Below are 25,822 nucleotides of genomic sequence, written 5' to 3' on the forward strand. Positions count from 1 at the left end.
TTCATTGCCAAAGTAATGTGGTTCCAATGGCTAGAACAGCTTCATAGTTCCTGACATGGTGTTAGTCTCAGGCTCTCGTTGGCTTTCTGAAATGCCATTTTGTTTGCCTCTGTTCTTGGCAGTGTCAAGCCAGCTCTCAAGGAAAAGCTTGTCATAGCTTGAGAACGTGGTCTAATGAATAATGAGGAGACCAGCTTGCTGGCATAATTGCTCCATGTTTATATTTGAAATGGGATAGCATGCTTCTACTACAATCCCACCATCCCAGACCCTTTCTCTACCTCCCCACAGAGATTAGATTTCTAAATAATCTAGGACATTAGAGAGAAATCAGTAGCTGATTAGCCATCCCACTTGGCTGCAATCACACCTTTCAATATTAATTATCCATTCCTTGAGTCTGATGACATTGAACATTGGCGGCAAGGACCACTCAGTGTTTTGCATCATCAGTCTAAGACAATGATTTAAAGAGACAAAATAACCTGGCAAGCAGGAAATGAGAGCTCATTTGCAAATGTGATTGGAGAATCCAATCAGAATCTCCAGTATGTACATATATAGCCTGTGGTGGGTAACCCAATTCACTAACACCACTTTGTATATGAAACACAGCAGGAGCTATTGCATAGTAGACTTTGTAAATGTTTCTGGACACATCCTGCTTAGACAGACCAAGTCCAGCTAATGTCAGTGCCATTTTGCACTATTGGAAAACCTATAGGAGCCAACTCCTAAAGGCAATGGTCCCTTCAGCCACCCTAGTACATTTCCGAGCACAATTCAAAGTGTTGGTGCTGACCTTTAAAGCCCTAAACAGCCTCGGCCCTGTATACCTGAAGGAGTGTCTCCATCCCATCGTTCAGCCCGGATGCTGAGGTCCAGATCCGAGGGCCTTCTGGCGGTTCCCTCACTGCAAGAAGTGAAGTTACAGGGAACCAGGCAGAGAGCCTACTTGGTAGTGGCACCCACCCTGTGGAACGCCCTCCCATCAGATGTCAAGGCAATAAACAACTATCTGACTTTTAGAAGGCGTTTGAAAGCAGCCCTGTTTAGGGAAGTTTTTAATGTTTGATGTTTTATTGTGTTTTTAATATTATGTCGGGAGTCACCCAGAGTGACTATGGAAACCCAGCCAGATGGGTGGGGTATAAATATTAAATTATTATTATTATTTAAGCCCTCCCCCAAGTTGATTTGCATTGCCATTCAAATAGTTGTGTGCACCACATCATGTGATCGATTATGCAGGGTGGAGCTTACTCCCCCCCCCCCATTTTATTCAAGTTGGCACCTCTGGGAGAACCTGATGCTCTTCTCTAATTGTGGGAAAAAGGGAAATTCACACAAGGGAGCACAACATATACCTACAATACACAATGATGCGATGATGCAAAAGAAGCCAGCTTATAACACGTTTTGTGTGGGTGCATGAGAACTCAATTAAAATATGGCTAGAGATGCTTAAGTGTGACCAACAGCTGGGTTGAAAGCCATTAAAATCTCAATTTGTGCTAGAACTAAAAACACTGTGCTTTATAGGCTCATTAGGAAAAGGGACTGGCCACTCCAAATCCAGTCTCGGCTATCATGCTGTACCAATTTTCCATGCACTTCCTTATTATATCAAACCCAAGGAGAAATGTTAGGAGGAGAATCTTGGCTTGTTGAGACTTCTTCTCAACCGGCTTTTGCTTTTACACAGTGCAATCCTATGTATGTTTACTCAGAAGTAAGTCCTACTTTGTGGCAATTGGACAGTAGGATTTACCATACTTTAGTAACAAGAAACAGTTCACAATTATGGATCAGTAGAAATAGTGCTTTTTTTTTTTTTAGATGCACTCTGCTCAAGTGCTTTTGCTTGGCTGGAATGTGTCCTTGAATTCTGATCATGCTTTTTGCTTATCTGGATGGATGATAGAGGATGCATGAGATTGCGTAGTGACAAATGGATTGAACAAAGGTAAAATGAGCATCTGTGTAGCCCTGGAAGGTTGTCCAGCAGGGAATGCAGCCCTTGGGATGAAAAATGTCTCCTACCTCTGCATTCGTGTGTTTGTGGTTTCAACATCCATGGCTGAGTGGCTGTTCTCTTGCTTTTTGTTTCCTTTCCTCCTCCTTCATTTCATTACTCTTGCTTTAGATGCTATTTTCCGTGGTGCTATTTCTTCCTTTTTTATATTATATTTTGGAAATGTACATCCAGGTTTTTTTCCTTTACCTTTTTTTGGGGCCCCCAAGAGAGTGGGGCCCCAAGTCATAGCTTGTTTAGCTTATACGTAAATCCGGCACTGACTATGTGTGACTGGCTCAAGGTCATTCATTCAGATTTCTGGCTGAGTGAGGATTTGAACTTGTGTATTCCAAGCCCTGATCTAACACTCGAATCGCTATGCCACACTGGCTTCTAAATAGTGTATGTACACCTGTGCCAAGAATAGTCGGGAAAAGGATTGCCATTGTCTTTTAAATAGGAATAATTCAGCTTGCTATTATCCTTGAAATGCAAACATGGATTTATTACAAAGTGCTTTGAATTGGCACCACAGGTCTATATAGTACTAGCTGTTTATTGAAGCAATTCATTTCATTGTTTGGAATCAAAACAACTTCAATGTCTGGTATTAGAAGGGCTAAAAGCAACTTAAAGCACTGCATGAACTGTCTAGCGTTGATTCTTCCAGGATAGGATATGCGATCAGGAGGTGAATTCCAAACACACAGAAAAATAGCTTGATATGTTCCATGCCGTCACTGTTCACTTGACTTAGGAGAGGCCTGTGTTGAAGTGTTGCCACTTGAGGATTTTGCCTGGAAATGTTCAGAACCTTTTATTTCACCCTGTACATTGTTTTTTTCTTGAGGAAGAGTTCAATCTGAGTCTTTGTGACAGCTGCAGTTAGGTTTTTAGAAAAAATGTTGGCCAAGATTTTCAGCGATCTGCAGTAAACTGACATCCCACCCCCAAACACGAAGGGGTCTTGGCCTAAATTCTAGAACAGCTCCATCCCTTCTGCTCTGTTTGTAATATACACACCTTGGTGAATTGCAGCTGAGTCAGGGCTCACCCACACTTAACTTTTGCCCCACAATTTCTAGGCACAGATCCATGCTGTGCCTTGTGTGCGTTCCTTTCCTTTTTATCCTGGTGCTTTCCCTGTGAAAATTCAAAGCAAAATCAGAATACAGTCGTACCTCGGAAGTCGAACGGAATCCGTTCCGGAAGTCTGTTCAACTCCCAAAATGTTCGGAAACCAAAGCACAGCTTCCGATTGGCTGCAGGAACTTCCTGCAGCCAATTAAAAGCTGAGGAAGCCACGCTGGACATTCGGGTTCCAAAGAACATTCGCAAACCAGAACACTCACTTCCGGGTTTGCGGCGTTCAGGAGTCAAACTGTTCAACTTCTAAGGCATTCGGCTTCCAAGATATGACTGTATACAGTGGTACCTCGGGTTACATACACTTTAGGTTACATATGCTTCAGGTTACAGACTTCGCTGACCCAGAAATATTACCTCAGGTTAAGAACTTTGCTTCAGGATGAGAACAGAAATCGTGCAGCGGCGGCGCAGCAGCAGCAGGAGGCCCCATTAGCTAAAGTGGTGCTTCAGGTTAAGAACAGTTTCAGGTTAAGAACGGACCTCCAGAACGAATTAAGTACGTAACCAGAGGTACCACTGTACAGGAATTTGAGTTCCCCATGGATTGCTGTTTGCTCCAGTTCAGTGGAGCAAAGGGGGGAAAGTGCTGTCGGGGGGGGGGGGAGTGGCTGGAGTTGGACACGACAAACGTGAACCTGTGCCTAGAAGCGAGGCACAAAAGGAAGCCTGGATAAGACCTCCGTTACACTTAGCAGCTTTGCCCATAAATGCAAAGGGATGAGGAAGATCAGGGAGTCGAAACACTATTCTATGATACAGTTCCTTGTATCTTAAGGGGAGGTAGATACCAGGGTTGGCATCTGCGTGACAGACCTCAACACTTGGAGAAGGGCATGGGAGACTTCTCAACTTGATTTCTAGCTGCGCCGTAAAAAATTGGGACAAACATTGGAGGTAAACTGACAAAACAGTTTAACCCCATGCTCTGGAGCCCAGATTCCATTCCCAGCTGCTTGAGCAGGACATCTAGAGACGGGATGATGATAACTTCAATCTGTTTCATTCATCCTTACCTTTGCATATTCTGTGTTGCCAACCACAGAAGGAAGGAGTCATTGTTACTGACAAATGTGCTGTTAAGTGAAGAGGCCTTGCCTCAGCGGTGGCTGCCGGTACAGAGACTGGCTATGTAAGCTAACATTTGCACAGGAACCTTTTTCCTATAAGGGAGAGAAATAGGTTTATTGGCATTGGAAAAGACCCAATTCTGGTCCCTTCATTCCCTTCCTTTGCTTCCTTCTCTTGGTCCATTTTATAAACAGCGTCCTAATAATTTTAAAGGACTCCAATGGAGAAATAAATAAACCGCTTCAACCTTCACTGAAAATAATTCTGCTTGAATGAACTAAGAGCCTGCTGATTAGTATTTTAAAGGTTTTAGTAATAAGGGGTGTATTCTCTCCTGCCAAATGTTACTTAGCCATTTCGCTATTCAAGTCACGAAAGCATGCTTTGGAAGCAACTACCACCCGATTTACTGACCCTGTTCGCACATAATGCTAAGCCAAAATATGGCTTAGCGTGAATGAGAATGTGTGGGGCCCCAGAGCAAAGATCACAACTGCTGTGTTTCTCCTGCTCCCCCCGTGCACTCCTTCCAAACCTCCATCCATTTTTTTGCTGTCTCCTGTTCCCCCTCCATCTCTCCCTCCAGGCCCCCCCCTACACATGTGAAATTAATCCGGGTTACATACGCTTCAGGTTACAGACTGCACTAACCCAGAAATATTACCTCAGGTTAAGACTTTGCTTCAGGATGAGAACAGAAATAGTGCTCCGGCGGCACAGCGGCAGCAGGAGGCCCCATTAGCTAAAGTGGTGCTTCAGGTTAAGAACAGTTTCAGGTTAAGAAGGGACCTCCGGAATGAATTAAGTACTTAACTTGAGGTACCACTGTACTACGAGTGGTATGGCCAACAAAGGGCACCCACGCATTTGGGAGTTACTGATGACATATTTAATGGGAAATGCTATGTCTCTTATCCGCCCCCCACCCCAAAGTACAATTGTAAAAAAATAGCATATGGATGATATAAATCTGCATTAGAACTGTATGCACCAAGAAATTCCACCAATGTGAAACTCTTGGGGTTCCCCTTAAAAATCCCCAGAGGTTCTGCTTGAGAGGAGACCCTTGAAGATGGTGTAAACTTTGCTTCAGCCAAAATTTCAGTGACAACTCTCCATCAATGAATAGGTTGCTTTTAAAGTATGGACACCTTCAGATTTTTCTTTCTCTTTTTGGGGAGTGTTTTTTTGCAACACATCATTTGCAGCACACCATTGACACAATAACAGTGTATTAATGGTGGATTTATACTAGATGGTCCAAATATGCTGATGGGAATAAGATGTAACTTCCTTGCCTGTTCCCACTCCTTGCAGAGAAAAACTCTGCCTAAATTATGTAAGATTTATGTGTTTTCTTTTACATTCCAGCAAGCAAGAAGGATAAGTATTATCCTTAGGCTGCAGATAAGGAACAGTGAAAGATCTGTCAAGAGATTCAGAACACTCTGTGCAATATTACCAGCCCAATTAATTAAGTCCTTAAGCCCTGATACTGTCAGGACTTCCACTCTTCTGAGATGCTGCCGGCCTTGTGCTCCTATATCTGTCAATGGGGAAGCTGTTCAAGCTTGAATTTCCTGTGTAATCAGTTGCAAAATAAAGAAAGTGAAAGGATGTCTTCTTGAAAGACAAGTCACGGTTAGGGACTTGGCGTTCTAGTAGATAATCTGTTGCACTTGGACATCCAGGGAACAAATTGACCAAAAGCTCATCACAAGAATGTGAATAGAACCTGGCATTATCAATTCAAAGGCCCTGGTTCAGCATACCGTTCTCACACCGTCCAATTAGATGTCTATGGGAAGCCTGCAAGCAGGTTCTGGGTCTGCATCAGAGATGCAAGGAGTCAGGAATGGCTCCTCTGCCACCCTCCCTCCCTTGTTGGTTTGAAACACTTGATCTCCTACTCCTTCAGTGTCACAACTTCCAGGATGGCTTATGATTAACAGCAGAGCAGGACACACACACACACATGGGCTGGGGCGATATCTGGTTTTCAACATCGTGATATCTCACCAGCTAAACATCACAATATATATATCACCAATATATCACCAATATGTCTGAAATAAGGATGGAGCTATGTAGAAGCATTGACTGGCTTCACGGTTTCCCTGCATTGTGATATTTTCTGGCACTTGCTCTTGCGATTCACTGCTCCCTGAATGAGAAAGGGAACTGCTGAGCCAGCAGAGTTAACAGAGGCTGCAGGAATCAAGGGAAGCATCGGCTGGCTTCACGGTTTTTCCCACATTGTGATTTTTGCATGGCACATACACACATCATGATTCACGATAATTGCCAGGTCAAAATTATGAGACTGTTATCATGATATGGACTTCAAACTGGCTTTGGACGATATATTGATATACTGCCCAGCCCTAACACACACAGAGAGAGTGCTGGATCACCCAGACAGGACTAACTCATGGCACATACAGGTTGGTTGCAGAGATCAGACACACTTATATATACTACATTCCAGCCTTAGAAAAAATGCCCCATGTTGGTGTGGTTTCATATGAAGTGACCCCATTCACCTTTAGCACGTTGGTGAAGATAATTCACTTTTAGGAGGATTGGAGGGGTGGCACATTTCTCCAAACTCCTGTTTGCAATGCAGGAGGAAGAGAGTTTTACAAAGCAAATTTTTTTTTAAAACATAGCTTCAGATGAGAAAGGAAAACATCACTTTCATTCTCAGTAAAGAGGATGTAATAGGTCATCTTCTCCTATCAAGATCAGATTCCTCTCTAGTGTGTCAAACCTGGAGATTGTTGTTTGCTTTTCGAAGCTGCTACATTTGGGATTGATGTGGCAAAGGGCATGTTTTCTGAGTAAAGAAGAGTGTAAGCCTCAGCCAACGTTTCCGTGGAAAAGAGGCAACAAAGATCAGGGTTGCACCAAACTCTTGAGCGTCTGAATGATACTGAAGTGAGACGGTAGCAAAGTGGGCTGTTGCCTAATATTTAGGCATTATGTACCAAAAAAGCCCTGTAAGGTAAGGAGACATTATTATCCCCCATATTGCAGATCAGGGTTGAGAGACTGTAATTTGTCTAGTGAGTTCATAGCCGAGATGAAATTTGAATCAGGGACTTCCTTACTCATAGCTCAGCCCTTTAACCTTCAGGCTGCAAGGCTAAGCACCAATCTGGACTGTCACAGTGTTAAGAAAAGGATCTTAACAGCAAACAGCAAGTAAGATTTCCCCTGGATTGTCATTTGTTCTGGTCTATCGATAAAGAGTGGGGTTTCCCTGGGAAAGGAGTGGGGCAAAGAGAATACCACTCAGTCTAGAAAGTGAGGGTCGAGCGGAAAACTTCTTGGCCCCGTGCTTTTTAGGTATGGCACCAGTGGAAGTGTGGATGAGCTCATAGACTTCAAAAGGTGTTTGAGGGCCTCTTGGATATAAGGCAGGACCAGTCCATGGCAGGACAGGACCAGTGGCCCAGCCATTAGGCAGAGTAAGCCATCTGACTTGGTTGGCAGATGCTAGGAGGTGATAGTGAGGTGCCCACTAGTTTCTGTACATAAAAAGTAAGTGGGTGGGTGCCCCTTTGTCCTTCTCTCATGACAGTAAAATGTTTGGGGCTGGGCCTGAGATCAGATCATCACCAACTCTCAAACCGATCAACACTGACAATCTTGTGTCCTAACAATGGTTTGGTAGAACATGTGGGAATGTTCAGGGAGGCAGGAGAGGATATATTGTTTATTAATATCCTTCCTAACTTGTGCTAGCAAGTTCCTTTACTTAGCAGAGTTTCACATTCCCCCTTTGAATGCACAGCAGATAGCTGGTTGCAGGCTTGTTTAAGCCTCTCAATATTAGGTTCCTGGTAAGCTCCCTTATATCCCTCTTAAAAGAATAAACACGCCACAATCTTGTGTAAAGTACAGTGGTACCTCGGGTTACATATGCTTCAGGTTACAGACGCTTCAGGTTACAGACTCCGCTAACCCAGAAATAGGTTAGCTAACCCTCGGGTTAGGAACTTTGCTTCAGGATGAGAACAGAAATCGTGCTCTGGCAGCGTGGCGGCAGAGGGAGGCCCCATAAGCTAAAGTGGTGCTTCAGGTTAAGAACAGTTTCAGGTTAAGAATGGACCTCTGGAACGAATTAAGTTCTTAACCCGAGGTACCACTGTATATAAAAAAAGTTTACTCACATCATCAGTTCACAGTTGGATCCCTGAAGGCAGACTTAGTTACAAAGTATATACATGTGGATCTATCCCATATGGAGATAGTCCCAGTGTCCTCTTTTGGCTGGAAGCCAACAGAGCATCTCTAGCTAAAAGTTGCTGCTCTAAAGATGGAGGAAATCAAAGAGAGGAGGTGTGCTGCTTGACTTGCCCTTCTGTTATCTGGACAGATAAGGTCACGCCCACCTCTAGTCTAGTCACATGCAAAAGAAAGTATGTCCCAGCCAGGAGGAAACAGGAAGTTTTCAACTGGCTGGACCAAACATTCCCCCGCATGTCCTCTCTAGGAAAACATGGAATTTTGTACTTGACTGCTACTTATGTATCACATCCCACAAAACATAGTACAACTTTCAGTTTGTTTGTTTTTTTACAATAAAACATTCATGCACCCTGTTTCTCATGCAAACTCCTTTTCCCACCTCAGAAATGGCCAATCATTCACTCCAGAGTGTGGCTGATGTCATGCTAATCTTCCTTGCCTTTCAACCTTTCCCCACAACACTGACTTTAGCATTGCTTTGTATATACAATTTGGAGACGTCAGCTCAAAAAAACAATCTCCACAGCATTTCGCTCCCCTGCCTTTTCCAGAGAATGTGCTCACACATTTTTGAGTTATGAGATGAGATCTATCACCAGGAAACTCCTGTGCAACTCCCCCTTCACAGAGATGGCTCATCTCTCAACCCTTACCTCTGACAAGCTGTCTTCTCAGACTGAGCTCACTTCCTTCCTATCCAGTCTTACCCCTGATTGCTATTGGTTTTGGCACTACCACTTAGGGGCAGGCAGGCAGGTTTCTGGAGCAGGTGCATCAGGATTGATTTCCTTGCTTGCCAGGTAGAATAATCTGAAGCAGTTTCAGCAGCTGCCATAGGTATGCGGATCTACAAGGGATATATTCATACTCCCCACCCCTGTGAGCAGATTTACCACCTTTAAAACTGCTTCTCAGGCGCAGGAGGCTGAACCCTGTGAAAGTGTCAGTGTCAGAGCATATTGGGTCAGAAAGCCACCTTTGGCACCATCCGAAAGTCCTTGACATGTTGGGTTACAACACAGATAAAAACGGATAGCAGAAAGTGTGGGAAAGTCTGCCAGATTGATTAGGCCTGGCCTCTCTCCTCTGCCTCCCTGCGCATGGTCTCCCAGGAATGCTTGCCTCGTTGTTTGCACTGAGTGGTTAAAGTCCTTGTGAAGAATGAGCAGCATTCCTCAGGGACCTCACAGAGGTGATTTATGAGTGCAGTGTGTAGGAGCTTTAAGGTGGATGAGGTTTGACAAGATGGCTGCTTTTTCTATTTGATATTTTTCAGCTGTCCCCATTGGCAAGTGAGCAAGTAAAGGAAATTGGCAAGTAAAGGAAATAACTTGAAGTTACTTGGCAAGTAAAGGAAATAACTTGAAGAGAGTATCTATGGTCTGTGAGGTGCGCAGCCCTTTAAAATCTTTTGGTACTGAGTCTAATGTTTCCTTTTGTGTTTGTTTTCTTGAATGGTGAAGAGCACCTCCCATTTTGAATGGATTGGATGCTAAGAATGAATGTCATCCCATTGCCCTGTGTTCTTCCCCTGAATTTGGCTCCAGGGCACCATTTTCTTTCTCTGCTCTTAGCCACACTTGCCCTGACAGAGTGATAAGAGTGCTGATGACATCACAACACTACATCTGATCTGATAACATTATGAACATCTGTGAACAATGCCACATGCCATCACAGGCAATCAGATTAAATGGTGCTTCGAACAAGGTCAAGGACATTGCGAAAGGAGAAAGAAAACGGCACTAATAAAAAACAGTGGAAAATATTTGGTGCACCCTAATTCCTAAAGATAGGGACGTGGGTGGCACTGTGGGTTAAACCACAGAGCCTAGGGCTTGCTGATCAGAGGGTCAGCGGTTCGAATCCCTGCAACGGGGTGAGCTCCGGTTGCTCGGTCCCTGCTCCTGCCAACCAAGCAGTTCGAAAGCACGTGAAAATGCAAGTAGATAAATAGGTATCGCTCCAGCGGGAAGGTAAACGGCGTTTCCGTGCGCTGCTCTGGTTCGCCAGAAGTGGCTTAGTCATGCTGCCACATGACCCGGAAGCTGTATGCCGGCTCCCTTGGCCCATAAAGCGAGATGAGCACCACAACCCCAGAGTCATCTGCAACTGGACCTAATGGTCAGGGGTCCCTTTACCTTTACCTTTAATTCCTAAAGGCATTATTGCTGTGCTAGTCCCAAGTCTACCTAGGTATGACAGAACTATGTTAATACTTCTAACACACAAAAATGAAAGTCTGAAAGCCTGTATTTCAGTATATAAAGATTTACTGGCTTCTTAAAAACAGCAACCCTGCTGTGTGTTCATAAATATTACCTTTGCACGTGAAAGGCAGAACACTATCAGTCTGCTCTGCCATATGTTCTCATTAGAAAGTTCATTGCACAGTTTATCTTAGGATTATTTGGTATTGATTAATAAAAGACACTGTGAACTTCAAATGCATGTATATTTAATGTGGGGGAGGGGGAGATGATGATGATGATTTTTTAAAAAAATCTGGCAGATGGTGTTTTTCAACCTTTCTTGAGATCATTCCAAATCATCTGGGTTTGTGTGCTGACAGGATTCTTATGTGAACTAATTCTAGGGTGATGCGTTTGGATCTAAGGGACTCTGGAATTAACGGACAGACGCCTAATGAACACTCAGCTGTTTAAAGCAGACAAAACCCACTAACTGTTTTTTATAGTTGAAAAAAGGGACCTATTTACACATGGGCTCCCAGCCTGAGGTGGGCTGATGGTGTGTTCTAATTTTGGGCTCAAGATTCAGTACGTTGGAAGCTGAATCCTGCCTGTGGCAGTGCTGGCTGAGAGCCGCTCAGATCAACATGGGCATTCAACTTCCCAAGTGACCAGCAGTGGCTGCCATTGCAGGTTGTAAGCTTACACATTGAATTGGCATCAGTCTCAATAGTAGTGCGAAACATAAGTTGTGTTTTTTTAAAACAACAACAACAAAATAATCATAAAACAAATGTGCCTATCTGTTTTTCTCTGTCTAGGGAACCCTGGAAACAAATCCCAGCTTTTCTGTTTCAGATATTTAGGATGCAGCTGCCTAGCACTTAAACAAGAGTTGGGATGACCATGCAGTGGATGAGATTCTCCCACTTCACTTGCTGCAGGAACTTTAGAGGACAAATATAAGTGCACTGTATCCACACTCAGGGCCATCTTTACCAAGGGATGCAAGGGGTGCGGGGCACCCGGTCACTGAATTCTGGGGGGGCGCCAGGCGCCTGCCACTAAAACCGCCCAATCTTGCGCCACCTGCCTGGTAATGCCGCTGCAGGGAGAGCTCTCTGGAAAGTCTCGCTCACCAAAGCTGGGAGGAGTGGGAGTGACAGGAAAGAGGGAGAGACAGACAGAAAGAGAATGCGCCTATTTAGCGACGGGAGTGCGCATAGGTGCCAGAACTCGTATATGTGCGCTCACCAGGGCCCTCCCAGCTCCTTAAGAAATAAGGTTGCTTCCGCAATGAAAGGCTGCCTGAGATGGCTCTCCCATTTATGCGCACAATGTCCGCCCGTCTCATCTTTCAGACACCTCCCTATGACCGTAAGCGCATGTATGGAGTCTTTACACTGACTCCCAATGTGTTCTTTATCATCTTTAGAAAAGCTGGTTTAAAACAAAACACACACAAAAAGACTCCTTTTGGAGCTGTGCAGGTGTGAGCATTATTTATCAAATGATAATAGTGACATAAGGCATAATAAAAGTTAATGTGGGGGCTAAACTGGGTGGATCTTTGCACCCCAGTAGCACATATGCTAAAGACAGCCCTGTCCACACTACAGCTGAAATACGTTTGATGCACATAACTTGATGCACATAACTTACGTTAAGCACATAACTTGCAAGCAATGCTTTGGAGGTCGGCCTACTAGAGTGAATGGGGCATTGACCCACCAACCTCGTTCCGCTTTGCCTGCCTTCCTCTTTGCAGTCATCCTAGCTGCATGGTACTGACTGTCAGCTTCCTCCTTCCTAGGGTTCACCCACACTGGCCTTTTGTCCCCGTGCTTTCCCAGTCAGTGTGCCCTTTTCTTCTTCTTTTGACCTGCCATATTCAGAGTTATCCGACCCCCGAGCTGTCTGAAGGCAATTGGAAGCTGCCCAGAGTGGCTGGGACAACCCTGTAAGATGTGTGGGGTATAAACAGTAAAATTATCATTATGGAATGGGACGTCCCTATTTTCATCGGAGAAATGTTGGAGGGTATACAATTTGGGTTTTCCAATTTTAGTATATGTGCTGCCGAAGCACAATTTGGGTTTTCCATGCATTGTCATTTGCTCTGATTCAGTGGTAAAGAGCAGGGTTATTTTGTGTGGAAAGTGCTGTGGCAAAAATAAAATAAAATAAAATAAAATAAAATAATAAAATAAAATAAAATAAAATAAAATAATAAAATAAAATAAAATAAAATAAAATAAAATAAAATAAAATAAAATAAAATAAAATAAAATAAAATAAAATAATAAAATAAAATAAAATAAAATAAAATAAAATAAAATAAAATAAAATAACACAAATGCTGTCAGACATGGATCTGGAAAGCCCAGACCTGTGCCTAGAAATGCAAAGCAAGGTTAAGTGTGGGTGAGGCCTTAGTCTTATTGATGACACCTGCAATGTCAGGGTACAATTCAGTAGAGGAGAGGATGGAGGCAAAGTTAGAATTTTAGTTGGATCTGACTGTCACTGGCCCTAGCTCCACCTACTGGTAAGGCAAGGTAAAGGTGAAGGACCCCGGGACAGTTAAGTCCAGTCAAAGGCGACCATGGGGTTGCGGTGCTTATCTTGCTTTCAGGCTGTGACGGAAGCTAGAGCGCATGGAAACGCCGTTTACCTTCCCGCCACAGCGGTACCTGTTTATCTACTTGCACTGGTGTGCTTTCGAACTGCTAGGTTGGCAGGAGCTGGGACAGAGCAGCGGGAGCTCACCCCGTTGTGGGGATTTGAACCACTGACCTTCTAATTGGCAAGCCCAAGAGGATCAGCACTTTAGACCACAGCACCACCCGCGTCCACCTACTGGTAGCCACCTCACCTTCTGCCCTAGTAGTCCCAACGGGCAGAAGCCCATTGCTTCTGTTATGGGGTGGGGGAATGCCGTGCCATAGAATTGGCAAATTTGGTAGCGTTTTGAAAGATTCTGAATGGATTATAAGCACTCAAGAAACCACTGAATGGGGATGCTTTAGGTATAAAATACCTGTCTCAGGTAGCTGGAGGTGAATTATTCAAAGGCGCCCAGACAGCATGGGAACTAGAGAGTTAAAGCATTCCCATCTCCTTTGCACCACAGCTTTGATGTCCTCTCTTGATTAGATGTTTGCCTACTCCTGTGCGGAGAGTTTGGGCATGAGCTACTGTTGACACTTGATGTTTAGCTATGGGTAAAGTTTAAACAGCACTTATCACAATTGTGACACCTCTGGAAGGCTACACTAGTTTAGCAGAATGTTTCATACCACCACCTGCTTTGAATTTTGTTCCTGTCCACCTAGCTCTTAAAGATGCAGGGACAGAACTGGGAACTGCACTGGGGTTCCTATTACTATAGGGCCAGGGCCATTCCCTATCTGTCTCGCTGGCTGATGCCCATTAAGTTTCCCATAGGAAGCAGCTGTATACCATATCAGTTCGCAGACCCTCCAAGTGGCCCTATTTTCCAGGGACAGTCCTGGATTTACAGAAGCTATCCCAGTTTCTGATTTGATCCCAGAATGTCCGCTTTTCCTAAGGACGCCCCTATTTTCACTGGAGAAATGTTGGAGCTCTGTACAGTGACACCTTGTGTTATGTACCACCCCCTTACAAATGCTTCGGGTTACGTGCTCCGCTAACCCGGAAGTAGATATCCCTTGTTGCGAACTTTGCCCCAGGATGCGAGCGGAAGTCAAGCTCTGGCGGTGCGGCAGCAGCAGGGGGTACCATTAGTGAAAGCACGCCTCATGTTACGAGCGGTTTCCGGTTACGAACGGACCTCCAGAACAGATTAAGTTCGTAACTGGAGGTACCACCGTATAGGGAAGGGTTTTTTTTTTTAAAAAAAGAATGTTTATTTTTTTATTATGTTTTTAATATGTTGAAAACTACCCAGAGTGGCTGGGGCAGGGTGTAAATAATAAAATTATTATTATTATTATTATTATTATTATTATTATTATTATTATGGAATAAAGGTAAAGGGAACCCTGACCGTTAGGTCCAGTCGCGGACGACTCTGGAGTTGTGGCGCTCATCTCGCTTTATTGGCCGAGGGAGCCGGCATACAGCTTCCAGGTCATGTGGCCAGAATGACTAAGCCGCTTCTGGCGAACCAGAGCAGTGCATGGAAACGCCGTTTACCTTCCCGCCAGAGCAGTACCTATTTATCTACTTGCACTTTGATGTGCTTTCGAATTGCTAGGTTGGCAGGAGCAGGGACTGAAAAACGGGAGCTCACCCCATCGCGGGGATTTGAACCGCCAACCTTCTGATCGGCAAGCCCTTAGACCACAGCGCCACCTGCGTCCCATTCCATTATTATGGAATAGGATGTCCCTATTTTCATCAGAGAAACATTGGAGGTTACGGCTTAGTACTGTGGCAGTGGCTCTCCAAGGTTTCTCCCAGTCTTACCTGGAGGTGCTGGAGAATGAACCTGCTAAGGATGCGCTCTGCTGCCAAACCATAACCCTTCATCTGCAGGCCAAGTTGGCTTGAGCTCCCTTGTACTGAGACTGCAGCTGTTATCTGTTTTGCTCTATGAGAAACTAATGCCCAGAGAGAGAGAGAGAGACATTATGAGGAAGATCAACAAATTCAATAAAGAAATAATAAATGAAATGAAATGAAAAGCATGATAAAATCACATGATTTTAGGGAACAATCCAAAGCCCAGCTCCACTGGGATGGGTGGAATTTGGAACAGGAAGATCTCTGGCTCAGCCTGCTGAAGTCTCTCACCCCAGCTCAGCCAGAGATGCACTGGCAGAAGTAGTTGGTTCTGGCTCAGCCAAAACTGGCTGAGCTGGGTCAGGATTAGTCCCCCAAAGGGGCATGACAGGGGCGTGGTGGTGGGGAGGAGACTTACCCCTGTGCCGGATTTACGTACAACCTAAACAAGCAATAGCTTAGGGCCCCACTCTCTTGAGGCCCCAATTTTTTTTTAAAGGAAAAATAACACCCGGATGTACATTTCCAAAATACAGTGGTACCTCAGGTTACATACGCTTCAGGTTACATACGCTTCAGGTTACATGTGCTTCAGGTTACAGACTCCACTAACCCAGAAATAGTGCTTCAGGTTAAGAACTTTGCTTCAGGATGAGAACAGAAATCGTGCTCCAGCGGCGCGGCAGCAGCAGGAGGCCCCATTAGCTAAAGCGGTGCTTCAGGTTAAGAACAGTTTCAGGTTAAGTACGGAGCTCTGGAACGAATTAAGTACTTAACCCGAGGTACCACTGCATAAGATCAAAAACAAATAAAATAAAACCTATATACAGCAACAATGTTTTGGTTTGTGTAGGCTCCTATTTGTTATGTGCAAATGGGTTTAGATACCTGTTAGGTCCATAAATCACCATAAAGCATGTATTCAACACAAAAAAAACTGCACACAAAACTTTGTTGTTGACAAAGGACAGCTGGACATATAAAGGGCCCCATTACCTTCAGTAGCTTAGGGCCTCATCAAACCTAAAACCAGCCCTGCTTACCCCGTTCCAAACTCTGTTCAGTTTGATCACGTTCTCTAACAACCCAGCTGAAGTTAACACTGACAAAAAGGAGGGTGTAAGTGAAACTCTATTTTAAAGGCTTGTTTTCCCTCTGCCAGGCTCAGAGTGGCTAAGCTGGCAGTAGCCCCTCTCCTGAACCAAGTGTGGAAGAGGGTGTGAATTACCTTGGTATAATTTACTCTGGAGTTATTTACACTGACAACTTATAGTTTTGATTGCTGTGTTAGAGGCTTGCGTGTTAATTTATGGATGATATACACGATAGATGCAGCATCAGTGTATCCCCCCCCCTTTTAAACTCACATCGAATAGCATTGAACTAATTGAATTTTATGCACCAGCTAGTAGGAATAACAATTAAAAAGGCAACGGAACATAATTGCATCACCTTGAAAGCTGGTGTTATATTGGGCCAAAAAATGAAATGAGCTTTAGATATGACAGTCCTTTTATCTGTCATCTGATAGCAGAGCTATTCACGGTATTAAAAGTTTGCTGAAGGAACTCTGCTGAAAATTAATCCACGTTTGTCATCGGAGAGAATAATATCCTGGCTTTATTGCTTGGAATAAACAGAGTACCTGGAGTTTATGCTTTTGGTTTAAATGAGGTTAATCAAGAGTAGAGAGCAATGTATTTGAACAGCAACCCAGGAAAAAAAAATACTGAGAAGAGGTGAGACAGGAATGGAAAGTGGTCAAACTGTAATTGCTTAACAGCACTGGCTTATCTTACTGCATATAATTGTGAAACTACAAAGGCAGCAACTTATTTTTTTTAGATATTACCTTGAAAAGATACCAATGGGGGAAGGGGGTTGGAACAGAATTTTAAAGCAACTTCACACTCAACCGTTGCTCTTTTTGTTTTAATTATTGACATTTCTTGCAACTGAAGCGTTTAAGGAAACATTTAAGAGTTTAATGAAATGGAGTAAACCCATGCCAGAAGTAGCTGCTTGAGGTGTGGCATCAGTTAGAAGGTTTTTTGAAAAAAAAAAATCTTCCAATGGGCAGCTGGGGTCACATAGTTCATCAATGCTTACAGCATAATAAATTAGTTAGTCTCTAAAGTTCCAATCTTTCCTGTTTTAGCCCTTTAAAAGTTCAATGGAACATACCCCCCAGGTAAGTAGGTGCAGAATTGCAATCAAGTACAGGGACGCGGGTGGCGCTGTGGGTAAAACCTCAGTGCCTAGGACTTGCTGATCGTAAGGTCGGCGGTTCGAATCCCCGTGGCGGGGTGAGCTCCCGTCGTTTGGTCCCAGCTCCTGCCCACCTAGCAGTTCGAAAGCACCCTTAAGTGCAAGTAGATAAATAGGTACCGCTTTATAGCGGGAAGGTAAATGGCGTTTCCGTGTGTGGCACTGGTGCTGGCTCGCCAGTTGCAGCTTCGTCACGCTGGCCACATGACCCGGAAGTGTCTTCGGACGGCGCCGGCTCCCCTTGAGCGAGATGAGCGCGCAACCCTAGAGTCGGTCACGACTGGCCCGTACGGGCAGGGGGTACCTTTACCTTTACAGTGGTACCTCAGGTTACAGACACTTCAGGTTACAGACACTTCAGGTTACAGACTCCACTAACCCTGAAGTAGTACCTTGGGTTAAGAACTTTGCTTCAGGATGAGAACAGAAACCGCGCTGCAGTGGTGTGGTGACAGTGGGAAGCCCCATTAGCTAAAGTGGTACCTCAGGTTAAGAACAGTTTCAGGTTAAGAACTAACCTCCAGAATGAATTAAGTTCTTAACCTGAGGTACCACTGTAGCGTATTAATTAATTTTTTAAAAAAACAGTCTAAGCCACGAATTCTTTCATAGGGAGTTTTGTTAACAAATAACGTTCTCGGAGATCAAGATGATCAAGGGTCTGGAAAACCAAGCCTTATGAAGAATGGTTGAGGAAGATTGGTATGTTTTGTGTGGTAAAGACGAGACTGAGAGGAGATAGGACTCAAACCAATGGCTTCAAGTTACAAGAAAGGAGATTCCAACGAAACATCAGGAAGAACCTTCTGATGGTAAGAGTTGTTTGACAATGGAATGAACTCCCTTGGGAGGCTGTGGACACTCCTTCCTGGAGGTTTTTTAAAGCAACGGTTGGATGGCCATCTGTCATGGATGCTTTAGTTGGCTTCGTTGGATTAGATTAGTGTTTTCCCAACCTTTTTCGGACTGTGGCCCCCTCCATGGGCATAGCTGCCCACCAGATAAGTAAAAATCAATACAAATCTGAGGATCTGCCCCCCACCTCCCAAATGTCTGCCCTCCTAACAAAAATCCTGGCTATGCCCCCACCGTCCTACTAGTAGAAAGCTAGCTATTTAAATGTTTTGTTTGTAAATAGAACATGTGTTATTTATAATTTTTATTTATTTATACAAAATACAATTACATAAAATGAAAGGAATATAATGAAATTTTGTTGAAGCAGAAAAACATAGAATCATCTTTCTAGTGCAACCCCTTGCAATGTCGGAAACTCAGCTAAAGCATCCATGACAGGTGGCCATCCAGCTTCTGCTTAGAAACTTCCAAGGAAGGAGAGTCCAGCACCTCCTGAGGGAGATCCATCTTCCATGTGTTATAAAAAGAAAACAACGCTTATTTGACCCCAATTATTTGACGCAGAGGGCGAAACCTACAGGGAGTCCAAAAGGTGCAAAGGGAGTTCTGTATATATGGGACAATTCTAAAAAGCGAGCGGTCCTCACTGACCTGGTGCAAAAAGATCTTGTCGTCTGGAGGAGCCCTGGCTGCCTAGATAAAACACTATAGCCCCACACACCCTTACCTGGGAGTAAAGCTTCTGCTTAGAAACTTCCAAGGAAGGAGAGTCCAGCACCTCCTGAGGGAGATCCATCTTCCATGTGTTATAAAAAGAAAACAACGCTTATTTGACCCCAATTATTTGACGCAGAGGGCGAAACCTACAGGGAGTCCAAAAGGTGCAAAGGGAGTTCTGTATATATGGGACAATTCTAAAAAGCGAGCGGTCCTCACTGACCTGGTGCAAAAAGATCTTGTCATCTGGAGGAGCCCTGGCTGCCTAGATAAAACACTATAGCCCCACACACCCTTACCTGGGAGTAAAGCCCACTGGACTCAGTGTGGCTTTCTTCTGAGTAGACAGTTATTTACTAGATGCAAGTCAGCAGCACCAGATGACTCCGGAGGTGGATTTCACCTTGCAGAGCCAGGCTGCCACTGCCAATGAGCCCTGCTCCCCTCAGCAACATCTGAAGGCCCCAATCCTCTAGGTGCTGGCGTGGATTGCACCCTGCACCTTGAGGAGTCAGGCCCAGGCTGCCAACGAGCCCAGCACTGGCAGCAGCAACAAGCAGCTCTGGCTTGCCCAGCCCTACCCATTGCCACCCCACCATTGCACTTACCTGACCTGGGGGTTCTGGCATGGGCTCTACTGGTCAAAACACTCCCGTCCCCACTGGAAACAAAGCAGGACGCCTCAAGAAAATGCATGTGGCAAAAAGCAGCACTAGGCCCTAGTGGGCTGCCCCCTTACCCACTTGTGCTTGGCCAAGCGGATAGCCGGCCAATCAGGATTTTTTTAATAAAAAAAGTCCCCCCCCAGCACTTCTCATTTCCTTCTGTGGCCCCCTAGCCTCGTGCTGTGGCAGCCCCATTTATGCAATTTTCAACTGTGGCCCCCATGGAATATCCCAGGGCTCCTGGCTGGGAACCACTAGATTAGATGACCCCCCCCCCCCCAGGTCTCTTCCAAATCTACAGTTCTATGATCAGGATTTATTTATTTTTTGCAGCCAGAACTTGCTGAAACTCAGTTCTGGCACCTCTCAGGTGGGCACCAATGCAATTCTGAGAGAACAAGGGAGGTATTCATGGTGAGTTCCCACACCTCTTTTTCTAGAAAAATAGCACTGTCAACGATTCTCTATACAGTGGTACCTCAGGTTAAGTACTTAATTCGTTCTGGAGGTCCGTTCTTAACCTGAAACTGTTCTTAACCTGAAGCACCACTTTAGCTAATGGGGCCTCCCACTGCCGCCACGCTGCCGGAGCACGATTTCTGTTCTCATCCTGAAGCAAAGTTCTTAACCCGAGGTACTATTTTTGGGTTAGCAGAGTCTGTAACCTGAAGCATATGTAACCTGAAGCGTATGTAACCTGAGGTACCACTGTATTAGGTTTTATTAAGGGCATTGTTTTTTATATCTACGACAACACCCACTCGCAACATCTGCCTGAACCACCCTCAGCAGAAGCATCTGCATCGAAGGGGTTTTGGAACACTGGTGCAGGATATTTTCCTCATGCCAAAGCATTTTAATAATAAGGCGAATACCAGCGGTACAATTAACCTGTGTGGTTCTCTATCATCACATATTGTCCCCTCAAGAAATGACTTGGAAGGCTTTAATTATGTTATGTGCCTTTCCTTTCAACCCTTAAAAAAAATAAAAAAAATCTTTCCCTCAGTTCCCTTCGGGATGGGGGAAGGGTCACAAATTCTCTGAAGGCTCTTTGTTTTCCTCACTCAGGTATTAAATTGATGGCACAACAATCTTGGACTACGTTCGGTTCACTTTCCTGCTCTATCTAAATGTAGTCCTTGTATTACCTTCCACTCCTCCCGCCTCCCTCCCTACTTACCGTTCTTCCACCAAGTGTAAATCTTATGCAGGGCACCTAAAGAATGGACTGCGCAGGAATGTGATAGAACAGAGACAAATTGTTCAAACTGTGTGAAGAAGGGGGGTAGAAAAAGAAAAGAGGGAGGGGGAAAGAGGATGAAGAGGGCAGCTGGGAAAAGAAGAAAAGCATCCCTTGTCAGTCTTTGGAGATATGTGCAGAATAGCAAAGTTATTTTTTTTTAATGGGTAAAGAAAAAAAAAATGGAAAAAAATAGAGCCTTCCAACAAGAGCATGGTTTCGCCGGCACAGTGGCCTATACAGAAAGGTGACATTTGAGAGAACAATTGCTAGGCTGTTCCTCCATGCCTGCTGCTATGAAAGAGGCTTAAGAAAAGGTGTCCTTCGACTAGAGCTAATAGTCATCTTCATCATTCCTTCCTTCATGTGCTCTCTTAGCAAGCACTGCCTTATGAAATAGGGGCACACAGCTAATAAACAAAGAGCTATAAAAGATCAGATGGTGGTACTCTCCTGCCTCACTTCCCTGCTGCTAGAAGGACAGAGGCAACAGCCGGCTGACCGCAATTGCTGCTGGCATTAACCCCCAATCTGGTTCCATTTGCCCCTTAGGCCTCTCTACCTGTAGGACTAGCACACTCAGGTCTGTTAAGCTTGGCTCTCTCTTTTTCCTCCAGGTTATAAATCAGCTTATCAATATAGTTCATTAACTTGGTAGGGATTGTGCTAGTTCTCTGTTTGCAATGGGCTTTTGTTTTTATTTTCAGTTCCATCATTTGAGCATCTGCATCCCACCCCCTCCTTTTTGTCAAAGTTGGCAATCTGATGCCTGGGAAATGCGCTATTGATCTACTAGCTGTGGTGAAGGCCTTGCTGGCTCCTGGGAGTATATGCTGGAGACTCCACTAGCTGCACTGGGGCCATGACAAAGTTTGGTTGTGAAAGAAGAAGAAGAAGAAACCGGTTGAAATGGCATCTTCCTATCCCAAAGACTGGACAAGACCTGTAAGGGAGTGAGCCCAATACGTCATGTTTCAAGATACGTACAGGAAATGCTGGATGTTCAACCTCAAGACCTCTTCGTTGAAGGACTCTGTATGCTTAAGACAAACCAATGCACTGGCTACTTAACCCGGATATCTGAAACACATTTCTTTTCTTCAGAACTGCATCAGAAAATACAACGAAGTTCATGAAACAGAAGGTAAGGAGAAATAATTAAAAGCTTGACAATGAACAGAAGACGACACTCTTGTCTTCATGTCCAGATTACTTTGTGCTGAAAGCAATATTGTGAGCCCAGCATCTGAAATAGGTCTTCACCTAAGGAAACAATTATTTGAAAACTGAATGAATGAATCTTAGCACTCCTGGCTTATTTCCCTGTCTGGTTAGAAACTCACAAATATGCTTCAGGCATTATGGGTATGTTGACAGGTGTGTATTTTGTACACCGAATATATAAAATTGTATATGTATGTGTAGAATCATAGAGACCAAAAGAGGCAGGTAGCCCCCCCCCCCCAGTGCAAACCTATCTATTGACTAAGGAATTGTGATTCAATGTCTCTTGGGTATTTAAAAAACGTAACTAGTTCTGCATTTGTTCCAACAAACGTGTGTTGACACTGCGATACCATGAGGTAACCTTTGTATGGTATCTATATTTCCGCCTCTTGCCCCAACGCTTTCCACAGTACCAAACTGAGTTTTCCCTGCTCCTTGGATATATATGGATGGGATTTCACAACAATCGTTGCCCAAATGTGCGGCAACATCTGATGAACAGTGAGATGATTTGCTATTGTTTTCTCTCCCTAATTTTACTCTAGGTCTATAATCCTATACTTTCCCTATAAACTACTTCATCCCTTCCTTGTTAAGTTGACGTGCTTGAGCTGTTGCATAAGGTTCCCTGCATGAGGAAACGTATTCTAGGGCAGTGGCTCTGGTCTCCAGAGATTTACTAGGGACTGCCACCTGTACAGCAGTGTTCCTGGCAGGGGTGGAGCTCAGCCAAAGCCAGCAATATTGGCCGCAAACAGTCAATTATTTTTGTCAGCTGGTGGTTTAAATCTCTTTTTATGCCCCACGGGAAGTATCACGTCTTAACAGAAGGGTCTTCCCTTGCTTGTGAGAGACTCCGACATTTCCTGGGTGCTGCTGTTCTTTGCTACACTAGACTGCAATATTCTTTCCACCTGGTGCAACTTTGCTATGTGTCAAAAGGAGATACTATCAGAGAACAGGGCGTTGCTAAATAATTTTCAATTGCTTTTTAAGCACGTGCATAAAATTATTTCATAGAGATGAAGATAATAGTTTTGCTACAAAGGGGTCCCTCTCTCCCTTTTTAATTGCGGAAGGGTGTTTTTGTTTTTCGAAAGGGGAGAAGTATATTATCCCAATCGAGAATAATAAAATAAAATGGCATTGTAAGCAATGCCCCTCTGTATACCTGAATTATAACTGAATTTAGCAAGCTGCATATTCTGAGGTTCCTAGATTGTCATTGTACTATTTAGGTTCTTCATAAGAGGAAAACATCTCACCCCAGTTGCTTTCCTATGGTAGCATACTGTAGTTTGCAGAGGCAAAGAAAATGCCAAATAAGGAACAATGCACCATTCAACGATTGATGATTGTTTTCTAAAAGCTGGTGTCTGAAGGAATCAAGAATGGGTAAAAACTATTGCAACGACAAGGGCTTCATTAACGGCACAGAGTAGTCTGTGATCGCCTTATATGCCAGTTGGGTTTCCTTAGAGAGCGCGTGAGAGAGTATCTGAATGGTTGTGGTGATATTTGAAAGATTGCTGCCACAGATTGTTGATAAATAATCCTAACAATGTTTCCTATGGCGTGCTTATTCTACCACCCCGTGTGACAATAGGAGGATTGTGTGTTTGGGCTTCACTAAAAGACAGTTGAGGAAGGTGTGTCACATGGCTAGTAATGGTAAAGGTAAAGGACCCCTGACAGTTAGGTCCAGTTGCGAACAACTCTGGGGTTGTGGCACTCATCTCGCTTTACTGGCTGAGGGAGCCGACGTTTGTCCGCAGACAGATTTTCTGGGTCATGTGGCCAGCATGACTAAGTCGCTTCTGGCGAAACCAGAGCAGTGCACGGAAATGCCATTTACCTTCCTGCTGGAGCGGTACCTATTTATCTACTTGCACTTTGACGTGCTTTCGAACTGCTAGGTAGGCAGTAGCTGGGACCGAACAACGGGAGCTCACCCCGTCGTGGTGATTCGAACCGCTGACCTTCCAATTGGCAAGCCCTAGGCTCAGTGGTTTAGACCACAGTGTTGGGTTTAATCAACAGATGCCCTAGGCTACAATAAAAAGGACTGAAAGCAGTGTGTTTAATGCTATGCCCAAGTTATAGCAAAGCATTTATTAATGTCAACAGCAATTGGAACGGTAGCAAGTCTGGGAGTAAATGAACAATGCACTGCACTACTTTCTGGGGATGGAGAGAGCAAGCGAGCTGTTATACAGCAGAGGATCAATGTGGTTCAGTAGTTGGAGTGTAGAGACCTAGGTTTAAATCCCCGAGCATTTAGAAAGTTCCACTGGTGACCTTGAGCCAGCCTCTCTCTCTCCCTCTCCCACAGCTTCGAATACCTCACAGGCTTGGCATGAGGATAGAATGCAAAGTGGGGAACAACTTCTAGACTGGCTTGATTTTGGAGGAAGGGCAAGCCTAGCTGCACACAACAATTGCTCTACAGTTGCAGATATTTGTTTGTGATTAAGCCATAGAACTGAATGGCGCTGTCAATATGGGCTCATCCCCCTTCCCCTGGTTCTCTTGAGCTTTACACTGTCCCAGCTCCTTCAAGAGCCCTGCAAACAGCCAGAGATGGGCTTCTGCACCTGCACTAATCTGTGCCTCCGAGGAAATAATGAGTTTGTGATGACATCCCACCCTTCCCCCATCTATGTGTGTGAATCTTCTCCTGACATTTTTGAGTGACAACCTAATTAAAGTAACGATAATGTCAAAAGAGGGAGAGGACAAAAAGTGAACTGGCTTGAAGACCGTCTCCCTTGGGTCTCATGGAGCAAAAGATTCTTATCCGAGTGGGGGATGGAACTGTCAATATTTTGTAATTTATTTGAGCAAAGTGTAGGTGGGAAGAAGGAACACTGCTTTTAGGTCTCTCGTTCACATTCCTCCCTCTTTAACACTCCTGAAACAGAACTAAGAATGTGATATGTGAATGTAGATATAGCATTACTGTGAATCAGAGCAGAGTATCCTAAACAGATGATATTAGTTCAGAGGTGGCCAGCCTCCTTAGACTGCCAGGTTTTTACTGTGCACTCTGCAGTAATAATAATAATAATAATATTTTTTTATTTATACCCCGCCCTCCCCAGCCAAGGCCGGGCTCAGAGCGGCTTACAAGCAATAATAAAAACAAGATGAATGATTACAACTTAAAAACAAAAATAAAATACAACATTAAAATAATGGAACATTAAAATATTAAAATGTAGCCTCATCGCAGGAGGAGAAGGAAAAGAAAAAAGAAAGAGAGGGAGGGAGGGAATCAAATTGGCTCCAAGCCAAAGGCCAGGTGGAACAACTCTGTCTTACAGGCCCTGTGGAAAGAAATCAGATCCTGCAGGGCCCTGGTCTCATGAGGCAGAGCGTTCCACCAGGCCGGAGCCAGAGTTGAAAAGGCCCTGGCTCTGGTTGAGGCCAATCTAACTTCCTTAGGGCCTGGGACCACTAGGGTGTTGTTGGACCTTGAGGCTCTCCGTGGGGCATACCAGGAGAGGCGGTCCCGTAGGTACAAGGGTCCTAGGCCGTGAAGGGCTTTAAAGGTCAAAAGCAGCACCTTAAATCTGACCCTGTACTCCACCGGGAGCCAGTGCAGCTTGAAAAGCACTGGGTGAATATGCTCCCATGGCAGAAACCCCGTGAGGAGCCTCGCTGCAGCATTCTGTAC

General features: G+C 44.4%; 1 long non-coding RNA gene across 3 annotated transcripts; it reads right to left on the reverse strand.

The window, feature by feature from the left end:
- Positions 1-2,501: 2,501 nt before the first annotated feature.
- LOC310755746 lies at positions 2,502-22,057 on the reverse strand. Of its 3 annotated transcripts, none has more exons than XR_014544500.1 (4): positions 21,907-22,057; positions 4,180-4,326; positions 3,041-3,160; positions 2,502-2,814 (listed from the first exon to the last, which is right to left on the reverse strand). It is a non-coding gene; the product is annotated as an uncharacterized lncRNA (long non-coding RNA). The 3 variants fall into 3 exon arrangements; XR_014544501.1 differs by lacking the exon at positions 21,907-22,057 and adding an exon at positions 15,133-15,264; XR_014544502.1 differs by lacking the exon at positions 21,907-22,057 and adding an exon at positions 15,133-15,264 and having other exon boundaries at positions 2,502-2,896.
- Positions 22,058-25,822: the final 3,765 nt, after the last annotated feature.

The sequence above is a fragment of the Podarcis filfolensis genome (assembly GCF_964270895.1).
Source record: "Podarcis filfolensis genome assembly, chromosome: 2".
NCBI classification, from domain to species: Eukaryota; Metazoa; Chordata; class Lepidosauria; order Squamata; family Lacertidae; genus Podarcis; species Podarcis filfolensis.